We start from the raw sequence: 21,220 nt of genomic DNA, 5'->3' as shown, positions 1-21,220 counted from the left end.
AGATTCTGCGATTCTCTGACCCAGTTTGTTTGCTGGTTTCCATGGCTGCAATATGCAATGTTTTCCGCCAACTGGCAACCTGTGATGTCGAAATACTATGGGATAAACTGGCAGCACACGGTTTTGCACAGACCAAAACAAAGACAGACATTCCGACACGGAACGCACATTTCAAAGTAGAATATCTGGCTGTAGCATTGTTTTTCTGAGAAACAAGTAGGTTAACTTTCCTAAATATCTGCAAACATATCAGGGTATTTTTATGCTTTATTAAAGTAAAAATCTTACATAGAGCCCCTTTAAATGCTGCTGTAATTTTGTATGTACTGTAAGAATATTTGTAATGTACACCACAATATATAGTACATTCAAGTTTTCTAGATTTCAAAGTGTGTGTATGTGTGTGTGTGTATACTGAAAAAAACAAAACAGCTTTATAATAAACTAGTAGTGTAATGCTAATGTATTTGTAATGATCTGAAATTGTATTGGAAATTTACATGAAGCACAATAAAATGATGTTTCAAATATAATCTAACTGTAATTCAGTAAGTATTAAAAGTACATTTTAAATGTATTTAAAGAAATACACTTAAATTGCACTAAATGTACTTCAAATGGGTCCATTTGAACACAATTTCAGTATATTTAATATATTGCAAATAGCTTGAAATTGAACTTAAGTACATCTTGAAATACACTTTTTATACTTAAAGTTGTTTCAAAATAATACATTTAATATGCACTTAGTATAGTATAATTTTAATATATTAAGTGTCTTAAAAAGCACTATTTAAATATATTTCCTTTTCACCTGGTTATCAAATAAATACCTAGGTAGTTGTATTTGTTTTCTTCTAAGAGGGTTGAAAAATAATCAGATCTAGCAGTTTTTAAAGAGGTCATATCATGAAAATCTGACTTTTACCCTGTTTAAGTGCTATAAATGTGTCTCTGGTGCATCTACCAGCACAGAAAATGTGAAAAAGAACAACCCAGTAATTTTGTTTTTGTTTTTTGGTAAGCCTTTTTCTACAAGCATGTGGAAAATTGAGCCATTCTGATTTCGCTCCCCTTGTGACGTAGGAAGGGAATCTTATTATATATTACCGCCCCCTGAATCTGTATGTTTCCACCCACGGTGCCGCCATCGTTTTCACAATTCCCACATGTAACACTGGTCCTGGAGTGCAGCATCAGCAGCTGTCCCACAGTTGTGTCAGAGCAAAAATCTGCAGGACAGCAGCACATAAAGTACGACCGTCCCTGAGCTTGTGATATGTCTAAGCTATGTAAACATTATCACTGATCTTTTAATGGTTATAATAGCAAACATATGAGTTTCCATAAACTCCTGGCATCTGAGCCACTAAGGACGCAGTGGTGTAATTTTATTTATGAAGGAAATGTGTCCAGATAAATTCATATACCAGTATGTGTAAGTCATTAACACTAGAATGCTTCACACGATCGTCAGTAAAACACAGGATTTGCACAGAAATTGATTCTCAAAGATGGATCAATACCAACTGATCCAATTTCATATACATTTATTTTGTGATGTTTGCAAATTGTCTTCCTGAATGTGTTTAGGTAGCACGTTGCTAATGTACTGTTAAATGTGGCTAAAGTTACCATTGTTTCTTACTGTATTCACAGAGACCAGAGCCATGTCATTATTGTCATTTTTAACCCAAAAACACGTGTAGTCTGTATAATTCATGAACGCATCTTCATTCTTATCGAGTCTCTCCAACAGTGTGTAGCTGTCACACTATCAAAATCATTCAGAATCGAATTGTAGCAAACATCCACAAAATACATGCCATACCTATGTTATATGCTGCATCAAGAACAGTTAAATGATCCATTTTGCTATATTAGCTGTGTTAGCAGCGGTATTGCCTCAGTGTATTGGAATGACGAGCGAGCTTAGGGGCGGTGAGCACAAGCTCATTTGCATTTAAAGCAACCCACCCACAAAAACGGCTTGATTTTGCCTCACACCCAAATGGGGCAAGTTTGACAAGCTATAATAAATGATCTGTGGGGCATTTTGAGCTGAAACTTCACAGACACATTCTGGGGACACCAGAGACCTATATTACATCTTGTCAAAAGGGGCATAATAGGTCACACCTTTAAGGCCTTAACACAATCATGCTCTCTCTCCACAAGATGTGAAAAATCTCTAGTTTTGTTTTCTTCCCGCTGCGCTCCATTTTTCTGGCTGCTCTTTTAAGGGTTAGAGTGTGCTCGTTGAACCACAGCGTTGGACTATTTTCTTTAATCTTTAAGCGCAAAGGAGCAACTGTGTCTAAATTGCTGGAAAAGAGAGAGTCAATAGTTTCTGTTGCAACATCAAGTTCTTCTAAGCTATCCGGTATGCTTCTAAGCTATCTGGTATGCTTCGGCATAGGTGTGACAATAAACAAGAAACACACGTAATCGTTGTCATGCGGTGAATCCGGCCAATTATGAAACAGCTGTGTCATCATCAGCGCTCGTGCAGCTCCTCTTGAGAAACTGCGCTGGCTGCCCCAGGCAGCTGATCTCGAATCGCTCTCGCGGTACTTTGAAGCCATACGTCACAGTCACATGGCATCGGCGCTGTCTCAAGTCGGACAAAATTTCTAACCAGCATGCACTGCTTCAAGTCAGCCGCCGATCGGTCTGTGCAGCGCTGCATCAAGTCGAACAAGCAAATTATGTCCTTCCCCAGACTCCCCTTCCCAGCATCCCTCTGGTTCCTCAACTGAACTCCATTTTCAATCACTGATCACCACCAGCTGCCACTCATCATCTGCACCATTCGTAAGGTCCTCTCACACTTCACTCATGGTCGGGTCTCATCTATGGATATGCACAACGTCTTTGTCTACTCCTCTGTCAAGCTCCACAACCGTCTTACCTGTGCTCTACTCGCCTGTTGTTCACACCACCCGTCCTGGTTCTCCTCATCCCCTGCTCTCCGTTGTCTCCATGCTCCATGCTCGTTGGTTACTGGATCACCTGGAAAAGACACAAGGACTGCATCAATCACAGATAAGCTGAACCAAGACTTTACTTATCCAAACCCATTACCTGGACTGCTTTCTCTGCTGTGTTGTGGTTTCATCTGCATTCAATAAACCTGCTGTTGTTTACATCACTAACCTCTGTGTTCCTCATCTATCCGCTGACACCATGTCTGTTCAGCAAAACTAATATAAAATAAAATGTATCATAATGTTAAGTACAGTGCAAAGAGCACTTATTTAAATTTTAAAATATATTTCTTGTTAGTTTTTTGTATATTGTTGCCTTGCATTCATGTACATTAAGGTGCATGATATCATTAGAGCAGTTTCCCATGCACTGATTTGGCCACGATCCAGGGGTTTTGTCACAGACCTTGGAAATCTGTTTGCAACAGCAAAATCCAGCCAAAAGTCATGTAGTGTGAGCTTGCCTTAATGTGACCTGCCAGAACTAACGCTACGCTTCATTATTAGTAACAGGAATGTGGACGAGTGACACAGATTGACCATTAAAATGGTGATAACTAGAGTCTCATGGGCTATAAATGATGTGTTCACTCTAGCTAGAATTAGCGAGGCAACATACACAGATACAGGATGCATTCACTCTAGAGTGAGTGCAAAAAGACCAGGCTCAAACAAATGGGAATAATGCATCTTCTTGAGACAGGCTCTTAATAATAAAATAATAAATAAAATATCTATTTACGGATCATTAAAAACACTGTGCTGAGTGATTAAGTACGGTCAAGCCAGTCATGATGAAAATAGTCTGAGCGCTTATAAGTACAGCAATCTGCAGGCAGCGCAAAGGCTAGCTTTGAGGTTTTTCATTCAGCGATCTTTTAAGATGTTCTTAAGAAAATATTTGAGAACTTCATAAGAATTTTTCAAGAAGTGCACATTCTTACCAACGTCTTAGAGTGTGTTCACACTTATCGTGTGGACTAGGAAACCAGTAATTTCTTCTGAAGAGATCACATTGATGACAATTTTTTTTTTTTATTATTAAGGCTTTTTATTCATATATAATCATTGCTCAATTAACATTACAACTATCTCATCTAGCATAAATGTTTGCACACTCAGTGTATTTGTGTTTTTGTATTGTGATAATTTTGCTGCAATAGCACAACCCTAGTGAAAAAATAGTATACTTAAGCACAATATATTCCTATGTACTTTAATATAATTAAATGTATTTGTGGCACGCTATAAATTGATATACTTAAAGTCTGCTAAATTGGAACAACTAATTTTGTACTAAATGCATTTTAGTTGTCCAAAAGCAGTACTGAAGTTCAGCTAAAGTTGTATTTAATATACTTGTTTGTGCTAAAGTGGAACTATTCCAAGTATACTTTAGTACATTTTAAAGCCGCTGTCGGCGATTTTTGGCCCTCTAGCGGTTAATAAACAGAACTGCACGTGTCTTGCGGAGGAACATTCTAGCCAGAGCTACTTTTCTCCGTGTATGTCTATGGCGAGTCATGCAGTTACTGTGATACTCTGCAGCGAGTCCTACCAGTCTGGTCTGAAATAGTCAGAATATAAACAAAGATTTGTGTCTTTAGCTACAATGAGTTTCTAGACTCTAAAGGTTTCCCTATGACAAATGTGCCAAAATCTGCAACACAGATTCCCAATAGTGTGCACTCTAGCAAGTTTGGTTGTTTAGCAAAAGTACAGCAAAACTATTTGTTGGTGAGTGTGATGGCATTGGCTTTATGGCGTGTTCAAAACATAGATCATTCATTGCAGTCAACTTCTGCTTCAACCAATGGTAGGACGTTGGGGCAGACCAATGGGGTTTAGCTTCAGCAGTTATGGTGTTTTCAAGTCATGTCAGAAAAAATGTATTTATGAGATAAAAGGCACATGAACATCAGCACAACTCATAATTATGACTTTTGGTAACTATGGATTTTCTTAAGAGTTAGGTGCATGATGGTGAGAAAACATGTCAGAGGCAATGGATGCAGAGTCTGCCCTAGTGAAAAAAAACCTACCAAAATGTATTTAAAATAGGCCTACATTTATTTAATACTAACTACAAACCCATTAATATATTTACTGACATACTGACATAAATATAATTAAACTTTATTTGGAGTTCTTCTTTATTGCACAATGCATATTTCTTAATATTAATCCTAAAATGTGTTTAATATCACTATTAGTAAGGATAGTATGATCAATGTATAATTTCAATGCAAGATATTTAAAGTGTACCTAAAGTAAACTTGCAATAGTTTCACTTTAGCACAATCAAAAAGTACATACTTTGAGTATACCAATTTAGTATACTAAACTTTAGTATATTTTTAATACTAAAAGTACAATTGCAGGGTATTTATATTAAGTACATAAATATGTAAATGCATTTGTAGTATACTTAGCATAAAATAAATGTATTTCAAATACATTTTAGTATATTTTTTTTTACTAGGGAAGATAGCTTGTTTTTATAAGTTTTCTATATATTTTATGTAATAATTTTACAGTTAATCTCCAAATTAATGTAGAAACAACATAAAGACAGTATATTTTAAATACATGTTTAACGAATAAATGAATAAAAACTTTTTGCAAGTGAGTGTGCTGTCAAATCTCATGTATTTTTAAATACTTGATTAACACAATATTCTGGTACGATTCTGCCTTGATTCTGGTACGCTCTCTGTGCGCACGATACAGTGCGTCGTGTGTCTGTCAGGACATTCTGACAGCGCGTTCTCTTTTATCTTGTCACGCTTGAATGGTTTAAAAGCATTTGCATGAAGAAGAGCGTGATCATATAATGTAACGCTAACCAAAGCATGACAGAAAAAATGGAGGCTGCGTTAATTGTGTTAAAAAAAAATGAACGCGATAAACTGAAAACAATTAATCGCATACGTTAACACGTTAACGTTGACAGCACTATATATTAAGATATTAAGATGCTCAAGCAAGTCGCAAAACATTTAAACATGATACTATTACACAAAACTTTAGAATCACAAACAATTTAAACTAACAACCATCCACACCAGCAACCCATGAAATTGCCTCCCATGCCTTTTCTTTAGTGTTTACATTTTTGTATGAAAAGTCCTCACACACTTTGTTTTTCCACCTCAATGATTAGACAAGTGTCATCCATTGTGTAGCCTTTTTTCCAACCACCATCCTGTCTCATAACATTGTATTGTATTCACATAGAAAATATACTTTGGATATAATTTCGACCACATTAGTTATTTTTGCAATTCCTGGTAAGTGTTTTGCTTTTCTTTGCTTTACTCTGGGCTTAAAGTCATAAGATGACTGTGAAAAATAGTAACAGCAAAAATAGACTTTGGAAATGATCATTGCACAGCTGCACCAGACATGTCCTGCAACGAGGGTGACCATCTGGTTATTGCTGGTTATTGTTTCAGGACTGAAGATGAGATTTTGCTGGACAATGCGGGACATGTGTGGAGAGATAAATTCACTGCTATTATAGCTACTATTGTCACGACTCCACCTCACACTCACACCATTGTCTGGTCTCATCACTCATACCTACAGTGACTCACCTGATCTACCTACCAATCTGTCTCATCTGTCATCCTCGTCCTCTTCATATGCCCGGGAGCCTCAGGATCTGTCCTGGAGACCTGGATTTCAGGGCTGCTGCGTCTGATTCCACTGATCCCTTCACCAGCCTAGTTCAACAGTTGCGTCAAGTGCTACTTCTTCAAACCTTCTTTTCTTCAACAATGCCACCAGCCAGTCCCAAGACCCATGGGCAAAGACATTCTGGAAACAGGTCAGACCCATCACAAGATCCCTGCATGCTTTAACCAACCATTTTAAAGAGGTTTTTGGTCAATCCGCTAATGAGATCTCCATCCTTGATCAACTTTATGAGCTGCATCAGGGAAAATCATCAGTTACTGAGTATTCTCTCTGATTCTGCACATTGGCAGCTGTTAATGGCTGGAAATAAAGCAGCGCTGATTACTGCTTACTGACAGGGTCTCTCACCTCCTCTGTGGCTGCAACTTTCCGTTCATGTTGACATCATCGGCCTTGAAAACATCCAGTGTTCCATCTGCATTTCTCAGCACATGGCTGCATGCCATCAGGAGTCACCTTCCCTGCAATCCCCGCCCGCTGTTGCCACCACTGTACCTCCAGAACCAACACACAAACCAATGCAAGTGGACTCATTTCACATTTCATCCGCAGAGTCAGTGATGCATCCAGAATCATCATACTGTGGAGCTCATGGTCATCCCTTACATGAGTGTCCTGTCAGACCACCCTGAAATCTGGTGAGTGCAGTCCAATTGCAACCTCTCATTACACCGTTACCTCTGCTGACCTGTCTATTACAGCCAAGTCTCTCATTGACTCAGGCTCTGCGAGTAACTTCATATCAGGAAAGCTCCTCCATTATCTCCACCTCCCGCAAATCCCATGCTAAGAGACCCTAAACATCAATTCCATAATAGGTAAGCCACTAAGAAAAAGGAATCATCACACACTGCTCACCCACCTTAACTCTCCATGTTGACTGCACTCACCATGAGGAGATTTTGTTGCTGGTGCTGGAAGGGTTGACTGCTGACATCATCCTGGGATGCCCGTGGCTTCAAGTTCATTCTCCATACATTGCATGGAGTACAAGAGAAATATTGTCCTTGGGGAAAAGATGTGTCAACGAATGTCTATGGCTACCTCAGAGAACTACCTATCAGAATGTTCGGCCAAGCAGCTGGCTTCAAACTACCACCTCCTCAGCCATGGATCTACCCACATTCCATCCCAGAGCAAAAGGCCATGGAGGAGAGAAGAGAAGACATTTTAAATACCTTAAATACCCTTCTACTTCCCCTGCCTCTTCAAGTTTCTTTTTCGTGGCAAGAAAGGATGGTGGTTTGTGGCCTTGTATAGGTTATTAAACCAACTCACTCTCCATATTCCAAGGATTTATGAATGAGATGTTCCGATACTATCTTCATCACTTCGTGATCATTTACATCAAAGATATCACATTGCGCAGGGCCTCCAATGCTTATGAGAAAACCATCTCTGTTTCAATAAAGAGAAATGTGAGTTTCATCAACCTTCCATCCAGTTCCTGGGCTACATCACTGATGCTGCAGGAGTCAAGATGGACCAGGGGAAGGTCCACACAGTCCAGAAATGGCCACTTCCTTCCACCGTGAAAGATCTTCAGAAATTCTTAGGATTTGCCAATTTCTATGCTGTTTCATAGCCAATTTTAGCAAGATATGTTCTCCACTCACCACTATGCTCTGCAACAATTCCAAGTGTCTGTCCTGTGCACCAAGTGCCACCTCAGCAATCCACCAACTGAAGGACACTGTAAGGCCTGCCCAATCAGCCCAATGGCGGTTTTCCCATAGGATGGGCAAGGTTTCTTGCATGCTCGGTCTTTTCAATGTGGCAAGGTAGTTTAAATCCAATTAAACTCTTATCTGACTCCATTTTATTATGACCTCGAATTTAGGTTGGAATGCCAATTGATTATTGACCATTTATATTTATAATTTATCTAGACATTTGATTATTCTGTTTTTCTGTTTACTCTTATTGTTCTCGTTCATTCCGGTGCCAGAGTCGCACAGGGTCCTCGCAACGGCCGTTCATTAATTATGCGGGCCCACGATCACAAACCCACCAGTCTTGGTCACAAGACAGAGGTAATTGACTATACTATTTATAGGGTTGCTCCCATGCTCACTCAATCTAAGAGTATTTTATTTAGTCCCCATAGATCTGTGTACACTTGAATTAAAGCAACATTATCTCTAGTCAGAGATCATGACCACTACTCCAGATATAGGCTGACCAATACTTTCTCTAATAGTAGTTTTGGTATGGTCATGCCATGGTTTCCCATGTACACTTATCTTGAGTACCATTACATTAAACAGAGGTAAGGCTCACCCCATTTAGGTTGGTCAGTCAACATTCTGTTGCCCTAAACGGAAATTCCCTTTATTAGCCTTCACAGTCTTAGTACACTTGAACTAATGCCAAGCCTTAGTCGGAGCTCTAAATTCTCAGTTGGCGTGCTCCAGTGCACCACTCAAAACTGGACTTTAGTCCATTACTAACCTGATGCAGATTTGCGGTAACAATGGATAAATTGTAATCTACTGAAGTCAATAATTTCACAGTAAGTCAGAATAAAATCAAATGTAACAATTTATTAGTCAGGTAAACGTATCATGCCAATTACATAATCAATTCAAAGATGATCAATACAAAACATCAAATGCTCAGAAATAGAGTAAAAGATGTATACCTGACATGGGCTGATCTGACAACAGAATCGCCACGAGCCCTTTGCAACATTTCTTTAAAGGGATAGTTCCACCAAAAATAAAAATTTGATGTTTATCTGCTTACCCCCAGGTCATCCAAGATGTAGGTGACTTTGTTTCTTCAGTAGAACACAAATGATGATTTTTAACTCCAATCATTGCGGTCTGTCAGTTGTATAATGCATGGCAATGGGAACTCCATCTATAAGAGTAAAAAAAAACATGCACAGACAAATCCAAATTAAACCCTGTGGCTCGTGATGACACATTGATGTCCTAAGACATGAAACGATCGTTTTGCCTTGAACATCCGGTTGGTGAGGTCTAAAAATGCGCTCTGATGCTGGAAGTGTTCTCTCGCGTGTATATGTCAATAAGTGCGAGTGATCACTTCCGGCATCAGAGTGCATTCAGACCTCACACACTGGATGCTCGAGGCAGTTGGACATAGTAGTGTATTAGAGGTAAAAAATTATATAAATACTGTTTCGTGTCTTAGGACATCAATGTGTCGTCATGAGCCGCAGGGTTTAATTTGGATTTGTCTGTGCATGTTTTTTTGACTCTTATAGATGGAATTCCCATTGACATGCATTATATGACTGACAGACCGCAATGGTTGGAGTTAAAAATCATCATTTGTGTTCTACTGAAGAAACAAAGTCACCTACATCTTGGATGCCCTGGGGGTAAGCAGATAAACATCAAATTTTCATTTTTGGGTGAATTATCCCTTTAAATACTCAGACCAAGACAAAACATGTGTGGCATGGACTTACAATCCGAATTTGCATTGATTAGGGTCACAGACCTAGGGAGTTCGCACCTTGTTGTGGAACAGGAGGTAGTTTGGATGAAGGACCCTGGGAAAAGGGCACACCCACGATTGCAACCAAAGTATCTCTAAACTATTAAAATGTTTTGGTTTACTTCCATGTAGACGAGACCATTGTACCAGTCACATTGAGACATTTTAAATGATACCAAACATGACTGTTAATTCACTTGCATTGACAGAACATTATAATCTTTATATAAGGAAAGAATGTGTAAAGGGAAGGAAGTGGGGGAGAAGGAACAAATGTGTAGGAAGGACAGGATGGAAAGAAGCTTTCCCGCAACTTCACTCTGTGGAGTGTGAAGACAAATGGCTGTATGTGTTTGTACTGTCCATATCTCAGGAGATCAAAGTATCTGAGGTTCTGTTTATCTTACAACACTTTCATCACTGCTCCCTCACTGGTCCACCCAAATCCAGAATTACCGTTCATCACTGAAGTGGACGCTTTAACAACTAGAGAGGGAGCAGTGCTTTCCCAGTGGCAGGGGAGTCCTCCAAAGCTCAATTCGTGCGCTTACTTTTCAATGAAGCTGTCCCCGGATGTCCCCAAAACTATGACAATGTTGGCTCCAGAGGAGTGGAGGCACTGGCTAGAGGGAGAACAACGTCTGCTTGAAGTCACCTTACCAACGTAATCTTGAGCACCTCCGCAAGGCACACTACCTCAACCCACGACAAGACCTTTGGGCATTAGTCTTCACCCGGTTTAACTTCACCGTTACATACCGACCTCAAGGCCAATGCATTGTCCCGTATACATGCTCCTGACACCACTACGGGAATACCTGAACACATACTCCCTCCACCCGTCATCATCAGCCCTATCCAGTGGTCCTTGGATGAACTGATTGCTGAAGCCACTCGCCAGAGCCCGCTTTGCTGGGAGGACCTGAGGATAAGATTTATGTTCCATCCGCCTTACGTCTGACCCTCATGGACTCTGTTCATTCCTCCTTAGGCTCAGAGCATCCAGGCAGCCAGAAAACCCTCTTGCTGCTCTGAAACCGGGACTGGTGCCCCCATGTGACCCAGAAAATGCAACAAATATATTTAAGGCTGTCCCACCTGTGCCATCAACTCACCACCTACCGGAAGGGAAACTTCACCCACTGCCCATACCACGCTGACCCTGGTCACACCTAGGAGTTGATTTCATTACTGACCTCCCCGAGTCAGATTCTCCCACCTGTATTCTAGTAGCTGTTGACTGATTCTCTAAAGCATGCCACCTGATTCCGATGAAGGAACTCCCTACCACCATGGAAACCGTAGAAGCCCTGTTTCACCACGTCTTCCGAAACAAAGTCCCCAGTTTATCTTGAGGGTATGGAAGGCCTTTTTCCAGCTCCTGTGTGTGTCAGTGGGCCTATCATCCGGTTGCCATCATCAGTCAAATAGGCAGAATGAACAGAAGATACAGAAGATCTGCCGCTTTCTGAAGTCATATTGCCACAGTCACGAACACAGCTGGAGCTTGTACTTCTCCTGGGCCGTGTACGCACAGAACTCCCTCCAACAACCCACCACTGAGCTCACACAGTGTGTACTCGGTTTTCAACCACCCCTATTTCCCTGGTCAGTAGGGCCCTCTGAGGTTCCATCTGTAAATCATTGGTTTCAGGAGAGTGAGAGGGTCTGGGACTGGGAGCTCACATAAACCTACAGAGGGCTGAAATCTGATCCGACACCAGAAATCTGACACCTCAGATCACCCAGCACCCAGAGGTAGAGACCGCCCAGTCTGCTAAAAATTATGAACTGAATAACAGGCTAGTAGGTAAAAATCACATTTTATGCTAAAATAAATCTCTATAACAACTTTATTTTCCTTTATTATACCATGCAAACAGTTAATGCGTTTATATATATATATATATATATATATATATATATATATATATATATATATATATTTCAGATCTTTTCATCTAATTGACAAACTAAGCTTGCATAATCCTAATACCAAATGTAAACAGGGCCTCAGTGAAAGGGAAGATTATGAGTGAACAACTTAAATTTCATCCTGTTCCTCACACAAACAAACTGCTTGAAAAGGCTTGGAAAATAGCACACAAGTTAAATTTATGCATTTATGGTGCTTTAACATCCTTTTTGAAGTTTGAAAGTCCTTAAATCTAAGAAGTATTAAAGTCATATAGATTTTAACAACATGAAGATGAGTAAATGATGACAGGTGTTTCTTTTAAAGGCGCTGTTACACTTGAATCCTCTATAAAAAAACAAACAAACTCAGATGCCTGGAAGTGAACCAAGAAGTTGTAATGGTGCCTCAGCTTCTCAATGGACCAAGTTTGAAAACACCCATGCAGTGCTTGGCCAGTTGAATTCAATTGTGTTTGATGCAAATGGCACTAATAGGCTACTGCTAGATAGACAAAAAGGTTGGATAGACAAAACAGTCAACAAGTGGTCAATATTTGCTGCAGGCATGTAGTGCATTAAAAAAGATATGCTAATTTGAGCTAAGAGCTTTTTTGTTTGTCGTGCTGAAGGCCACTGGTTTGTTGTGTTAACCACTAGCTTGTGTGGGAGTTTGGGTCTAGTTATAGTAAGGAGTCCTCCTCCATCATTTATCACACTTTCACTGTGACCTACTTTACAACACAGCAGTAACCACAATTCTCTCTGTACTTTAAATGAATGTATCTTTAATTAATATATGCAAACACCATCCAATGCAAACACAAAAACTAAGCATAGTATGCATGCAGTGTGGGCTCTCATTCATACAAGAACTTACCACTTGCACACCATGCACACAAAAAACACCCAGTAATCTTCTCTATCTTTGTACCAATACTGTACATAATGTGTACTCACAGATAAAGCAGTGAGGTTGTTCTGCACAATGCTTGTTCATGTTGTATATTGACATATCAGTATTGCACATCAGCTTTTCTAATTGTTTCCGCTCAGCAGCCCAATGAATTACTGGATTTTCTTCTGCCATTTTACTGCAGTACACCCCTCAGAAGACAATGGAGCAACAGAAGAATGGGAATTTTAGTTTTAATGGGACATAATTTACATTATGTTCAGACACAACACATATACACAGATACTGCCACATAATCTGTATATAAGCCTAAACATCAGCCTCTCTGCTCTTACATTAGTAGAAGAGGTTTGATTGCCACGATGGTTGTAAATGTTGATTGCTGTTAGCATTGAGTGGATCAGATCACTAAGTAAACTTGGTCCCATAAGGTATGGGGGAAAATTTATGGGGGTAAATTGATGCCAAAACCATTGAAAATGGACAGACTAAAATTCACAAATAGATATTACAACTTGTAAACACAAAACACAATCTACAAATAAAAAATCCGCAAACAAAGTCCTCATGATCCGCAAATGTAAAACAAGATCTCCAAATAGATACAAAGTCCTCAAACAAACTCTTTGTGATCCACAAATATAAAGCATGATCTACAAAAAGATTAAAAATCCACAAATAAACACATCCTGATTCACAAATAGAAATCAGTGACTTGTACTTGAAAACCAGAATTTGAATGAATGTAAAGTGACTTGTTTGCAGGTGAAGATCATGTTCTGTTTGTAGATTGTGTCACATTTGTTTTCATAATTCTGACACTATTGTTTCGCTGTTGTGACAAAATAATGCCATAATCATTGAAAATGAAGAGACTATGAGTGAAAAGTGCATATTACAATTTGTAAACACAAAACAAGATCTACAAATAAATTTAAAATCTGCAAATGTAAAACACAATCTACAAATAGATAAAAAATCCACAAACAGACTCTTCATGATTCACAAATAGAAATCAGTGACTTGTACTTGACAACCAGAATTTGAATGAATGCAAAGTGATTTGTCTGCACATGAGGGTCATTTTTTATTTGTAGATTGTGTTGCATTTGTTTTCAGAATTTTGGCACAGCTGTTTCGCTGTTTTTTCCATTAAAAAATCTACAAATGCCCTCCTCACAATTTGCAAACAAACACGGTCTAACTTGTATTTTCAAACCACTGTAAAAAGACATTTGTACACATTCTGTGCAAAGCTCAGCATGCAAGTGTTGAATCTGTGTTTGCAGATCACAGGGCATTCACAGATCCCTCTGCACACGTCTACAGATCCTTTTGGCACTATCTTTCCGCAGAGTGTGTGACTACGATCCACACGTGTAGTTAGCCAATCAGGGGTATTGCTTCAATGTGATGTCACGCCCCCTCAATAAGCCCTTTTCAAAATAAGAGCTGACACTTCTCTGATGTGTGGGCTGGGCTCACTGCCATTTACCGTTGCCGGTGTCACAGCGCTGACAGGCGGACAGAGCCTGGGCAGCGCTGCAGTAGGAGTAAAATCTTTAATACGTGGAAGGGGAGCTGCCACGGGACCTGCCACCGTTATATGCGCCTGCCTCGGGACCTGCCACGGTTATGCGCGCCTGCCTCGGGACCTGCCACGGTTATACGCGACTGCCTCGGGACCTGCCACGGTCATGCGCGCCTGCCTCGGGACCTGCCACGGTTATACGCGCCTGCCTCGGGACCTGCCACGGATATATGATGCATATATGATATATGCCGATTGATGAATGCGTGCAAACAGTGCAATCCTGCTCTTATGTACCTATTTATCATCTTAACTTAATATTTTATTCGCTTATTTTACAGTCTTTATAAAACATTTCTTTAAATATTTGTGTCATTCAACAACACTGAAACAGCATTAGTTTTTATTTTTATTTATTTATTGTAATATGGGCTCAGACACCTTAAGCAGAGAAAAAAATGTAAAAAAATATGATTGTAAAAAATGGGCTACACATTGTGGCATTAAGGCAAACTCAAAAGGTTATGCTGTACAAAATAAGTAACTATATTAGTTCTGCAAAGTGACTTTTTAGACTGTATTATTCAACAAATTTGATAAAGATAACAGGGAAGGGGCACAGAGAAAAGTCCAGACAGTAGCACAATGTGTGGTGCAGCAACAGGAGGAATCCCTTTGTCATCAAAACCATTCAGGATCAGAATCTGTGGATGCTCTGTAAAATTGAGTATAATTATTTAAGGGTTTAAGGCTAGACTGAATATTAAAATCAGGAGAAGGGAATTTAAAAATGCCATTTTAACACACTTACCCCAAATGTCCCTTTGTTTGCAAAGCCGTTTGTGCCTGGAACCTGTGGAAGCCCTCTGTCTTTTTTTAGGATTAATAGGATTAATTTACCTTTGAAAGACCAAGAGAGGACAACCATTTAATTTAATTTGATTGCTCTGTATGCACCACCCATGCATTTTTAAGCAAACAAAATTATCCAAAAATTTACCTCAGGAATAAGTACTTCCAAAATGTAGGATGTATTACTTAATTCTGTCATGTCAATCTGTGTGACTCTTTTAATTCTATCAATGATCCCCTCTGTTGCAATCTTTATCAAATTTGTTGAATAATACAGTCTAAAAAGTCACTTTGCAGAACTAATATAGTTACTTATTTTGTACAGCATAACCTTTTGAGTTTGCCTTAATGCCACAATGTTTAGCCCATTTTTTACAATCATATTTTTTTTACATTTTTTTCTCTGCTTAAGGTGTCTGAGCCCATATTACAATAAATAAATAAAAATAAAAACTAATGCTGTTTCAGTGTTGTTGAATGACACAAACATTTAAAGAAATGTTTTATAAAGACTGTAAAAAGTACAGTAGTACTATCTTTTTAAGTACACTAGTACTTAAAAAGATCCTTAAACAATATTTCACAGACCACAATGTGATTTTACCTGTTCAATTTACTCACCTTGGCTGTGACATGTTTTGTTCTGTGCTCTCCTGCATCAGTCCTGGGTGTCTGGTAGCTGTAAACAGTGAGAGAACTTGAGGCAGACGCGACGCTAAGCTGTGGCAGGCGCAACGCGAGTAGGAGCTAAGAGACGCGCTCCATATGGGCAATAAGAGCGAATAAAATATAAGTTAAGATGACAAATTGTGCAATCCTGCTCTTATTTATGTATCCGTTTGCTCTCATGTGTCAATCAGAGTGTCTGGTACCTGTAAACAGTGAGAGATCTTGAGGCAGGCGCGACGCGAGTAGGAGCCACGAGACGCGCTCTATTATGGGCAATACAAGCGAATAAAATATTAAGTTAAGATGATAAATAGGTACATAAGAGCAGGATTGCACTGTTTGCACGCATTCATCAATCGGCATATATCATATATGCATCATATATCATATATGCATCATATATCCGTGGCAGGTCCCGAGGCAGGCGCGCATGACCGTGGCAGGTCCCGAGGCAGGCGCGTATAACCGTGGCAGGTCCCGAGGCAGCTCCGCCTTCCACGTATTAAAGATTTTACTCCTACTGCAGCGCTGCCCAGGCTCTGTCCGCCTGTCAGCGCTGTGACACCGGCAACGGTAAATGGCAGTGAGTCCAGCCTACACATCAGAGAAGTGTCAGCTCTTATTTTGAAAAGGGCTTATTGAGGGGGCGTGATATCACATTGAAGCAATACCCCTGATTGGCTGACTACACGTGTGGATCGTAGTCACACACTCTGCTGAAAGATAGTGCCAAAAAGATCTGTAGACGTGGGCAAAGGGATCTGTGAATGCCCTGTGATCTGCAAACACAGATTCAACACTTGCATGCTGAGCTTTGCACAGAATGTGTACGAATGTCTTTTTACAGTGGTTTGAAAATACAAGTTAGACCGTGTTTGTTTGCAAATTGTGAGGAGGGCATTTGTAGATTTTTTAATGGAAAAAACAGCGAAACAGCTGTGCCAAAATTCTGAAAACAAATGCAACACAATCTACAAATAAAAAAATGACCCTCATGTGCAGACAAATCACTTTGCATTCATTCAAATTCTGGTTGTCAAGTACAAGTCACTGATTTCTATTTGTGAATCATGAAGAGTCTGTTTGTGGATTTTTTATCTATTTGTAGATTTTGTTTTACATTTGCGGATCATGAGGAGTTTGTTTGCAGATTTGGAATCTATTTACAGATTGTGTTTTACATTTGCAGATTTTAAATTTATTTGTAGATCTTGTTTTGTGTTTACAAATTGTAATATGCATTTTTGACTCATAGTCTCTTCATTTTCAATGATTATGGCATTATTTTGTCACAACAGCAAAACAATAGTGTCAGAATTATGAAAACAAATGTGACACAATCTACAAACAGAACATGATCTTCACCTGCAAACAAGTCACTTTACATTCATTCAAATTCTGGTTTTCAAGTACAAGTCACTGATTTCTATTTGTGAATCAGGATTTGTTTATTTGTGGATTTTTAATCTTTTTGTAGATCATGCTTTATATTTGTGGATCACAAAGAGTTTGTTTGAGGACTTTGTATCTATTTGTAGATCTTGTTTTACATTTGCGGATCATGAGGACTTTGTTTGCGGATTTTTTATCTATTTGTAGATTGTGTTTTGTGTTTACAAGTTGTAATATCTATTTGTGAATTTTAGTCTGTCCATTTTCAATGGTTTTGGCATCAATTTACCCCCATACATAAGACCCATCAACAGTAAGTGTGGTGCAATCTGATGAAATTGTATGCAATCATTTAATTGTATGTTGTGCCTGGTCAGAGAGGTTTCATCTTATGGATTTACTGAATGCATTTCCATTAGCCTGTACCAGTCACCTGGTAAAACAACAACAACAACAACAACAACAACAACAAAAAAACTTTAATGATATTAGCTGGATGACTGATTGCAATCTGTGCAGATGAACACTGATGAAAAGATGTAAGGTTTTAGATTAATTAAACTGGCTCCTTCATACTACAGAGAGTTATAATCATTAAATGTTAAAATGAATGCTTTTCCTCAAAGAAACATATAAAGCAATTAATGAAAGTTCACCTTTTACAACAAAGCCTGCATGTTCTAAGCTGGTAAACAGCTTCTTGTTTTCTTTTACTTCTAGACAAATGCCGTTCAGACCAGACTTTATCTTCTTTATCCTGGATTTTGGATAAATAACACTCATACATCTTGTTATGTGGATATATAATGCTGTCCTCTACTTTTCCTTCACTCACTGAGATGGAACTGTGTCCTTTCTAGGCTCCCAATGTGAATGAGGCAGCTGTCTAGACGTTGCCCTGTCGACCTTATCCTTTGAATAGTAATGACCTGTCAGACGAAACTCAAGAATAAAGAATTCATATAGTTTAAGCAGCAGAGCTAATCCAGACTCACACAAATCCATCTTTCTTTATGTTCTTTTACCCGTGTCAGGTCTTTTTGCCTTTCTCATAGGGCCTTTTTTATATTACACATGCATATTACACATACATCTGCAGTGCTCCCAATTCATGTATTCAGGGTATATATATATATTTTTCCCCCATTCTCACTCAATTTAACTGGCTGCTGCTTCGTTCTACTTTAAGATGTCAGCTTTTTTGCACAGTTGGTCTTTGATGGCCTGAGTTCTAACAAAGGTGTGGTCTATAATATCTGGAGAGCATTCCCTTTAATCTCAATGGCAGTTGGTGAATTGTTTGAAATATGTAATTTTTGCTCATGGAACTACAAAACTTATTGAGACAATCACCTGATGACACCAAAAAACATGCACAGTCCCAAACCCTTCCAAATGCATCATACTATCCTGGGGTGCATTTCCCACAAGTATTGTTAGCCAACTATGTCAAGTCAAGTCTTGACTTTCATTTATACAGCACTTTATACAATACAGACTGTCTCAAAGCAGCTTTACAGTAATAAACAGGAAAGTTATGATTAATTATGCAAACAGAATTCAATTCTGGTGTAAAGCAGCTCTAAAAAAGACAATAGAGTCATTGTTCAATTGAAATCAGTTCAGTGATGATTCAGTTCAGTTCAATTACTGTGTAAAATTAATCAATTTTGAAATGAGTTCAATTCAGCTATTAGGCAGCTCTGGAGAAAACAGTGATGCCACCCTCCAGCTCTAACTCAGTTTTCATCCACTAGTGTCACTGCGGTAAAATCAATAATATTGCTGAATATTAAGCAAGCCAAAGGTAAAGTGGCAAGGAACCCAAACTCCATCAGGTGACACAAATGGAAAAGACACTCTGGGGGCCAGTTCTGGGGGCCAAACGAACAAACATGGTGTGATTATGATTCCATGCTGCATCTCAAGTCAGATTGTGAAGTGATATCATTCAGAATATTTCATCTAGTTCCTTCTGCTTGAAGAGTGAGATACATCATGCCAGCAGGAAGGAGGAGGACTTGTCTGGTTCCTGAGGCCTTTGCTGAGGATCTGTCTAGTCGATGAGGTCATCACAAGGGATTTGTCTCCGCTGACATCCAGTGCTGTGTTGTGGTTGTGTCTAGATACAGGTCTACCATCTTTTCTGGAAACAGACTATATCCAGCTGATTACATAACCGTGGAATAAGAAAGAGACAGACAGGCAGACTAATATTAGCATAGATGTACAAGTAACAAGGCGGATGTTATGGGAAGTGCTCCTGTACACAGTTGACCCCTTTTATTTAGCCTAACAATACTTTAAGCGATTTGAATTATGGAAAAGTGATTTTGTGTTATATGTATGCCACGTTACAGAGCTGGGTCTTTATTCTAGATTTAAAATGACAGAGTGTGTAGGAAAAGGATCTAGATATTCTAGGTATTATCAACTGGCCAGAATTTTAAGACTACAATGAACGTAAAGGATTACAAAGTGACTATATGATTGCAACAACAATGGATTTGTGACCAACATAATTCAACAATTTGATGTTTCCCAAAACCATAGTTTCAACGAACATTCGCAAACAGCATGGTTGGGTGACTTGAGTAACAAACTTGAGTGGTTGGAACTATAGCTCTCGACCTGTGGTTAGAAGCATAGTTTCTTGTTAGTATGATATGTGGACTGACATAGATCAGGCGGGAAAGTGTGATGAGTCAAACATCAAAAAAGCAAAACAATGGGTCAGAAAAATAGTGAAGTGGTCCTCAGATAAGCATGTTTTTTTTACAGCAGCATCTATGATTATTTACATTGTGGAGAAAGCTCCTGATTGAATGTGGGAGTAAAGTGTATGCTAACAAAGTGTATTACATACTGCATGTTAAGATGATTTATAAAATTAACGGCATTCTACGGTTCATATAAATCTATAATCGGACAGTAATTGTGATCTTAAATCGATTAATTAGCTAAATCATTACTCCATGCCTACACATGGGATCATTAACAACAATCATATATTGATGAGCCAACATGGTTTAAATGTTGTAGGGGGAACCATGTTACTATGGTTTCAGGAAACAATCGTGACTTTCTAGTTAATTTCTATAATGCATCATACTGTGATGGTTAAGCAGTGAGTTACATCATTGTATGGGAAACCCCAGAGCTATTGTGTCAAATGCAGCAGACAGGGAATCATGATTGTACTTCCCTCCAAAATATTAACCACTGGTAAAACATCCACTATAAAAATTATGAATTATTTGACATTTAAATGTTTCTTGCAAAAAAATGAGCAAAATACTAGAATGGCTGTCAATTGTCAAAGATATTCTTTGAAACCAGATGGTACAATTATAACATCTAACAGTGGCTGCTAAAGGGGCCATTCTAAACAGCCACCATTGACCCCTTGGCACCTGAAATGTTTTTTTTTTTTTTTTTTTTTTTTTTTAACACATGTAGTGGACATAATGTGTAAATAATATGTAAAAAAGAACTGTGTCAGGCCTTATTTCAAGAACTCATTCCTCTTTTAATGGTTCTGTTGACGTTTGAATTAAAGGATTCTAATTTGTTCTCTATTCTAAGTGTTACATTGCCTCTCTGATATGGTGTGCCAGCAGAATAAACACTATTCATTACCCATTATTTTCTGTTTTTTTTTTTTTTTCTCTTCTTTGTTTTATTATTATTATTTTTTTTTTTTTTTTTTTTTTTTTTTTTTTTTTTTTTTTCAAATGAAACCTGAACCTGATTTTCAGTTAGTGGTGTGGCATGCTGAAATTATTTTATTAT

The 21,220-nt window shown here is 38.7% G+C and overlaps 1 protein-coding gene across 1 annotated transcript in view; it reads left to right on the top strand.

Moving 5' to 3' along the window:
* Positions 1 to 21,220, top strand: part of fgf12a (fibroblast growth factor 12a) — a 311,326-nt gene that overhangs the window by 269,075 nt on the left and 21,031 nt on the right. The gene's annotated exons all lie outside the window — the stretch shown is intronic.

The sequence above is a fragment of the Megalobrama amblycephala genome, linkage group LG17 (genome assembly GCF_018812025.1).
Source record: "Megalobrama amblycephala isolate DHTTF-2021 linkage group LG17, ASM1881202v1, whole genome shotgun sequence".
Taxonomy (NCBI): Eukaryota; Metazoa; Chordata; class Actinopteri; order Cypriniformes; family Xenocyprididae; genus Megalobrama; species Megalobrama amblycephala.
The sequence above is the reverse complement of the archived record's forward strand: the minus strand, read 5'-3'. Positions and strand labels throughout refer to the sequence as shown.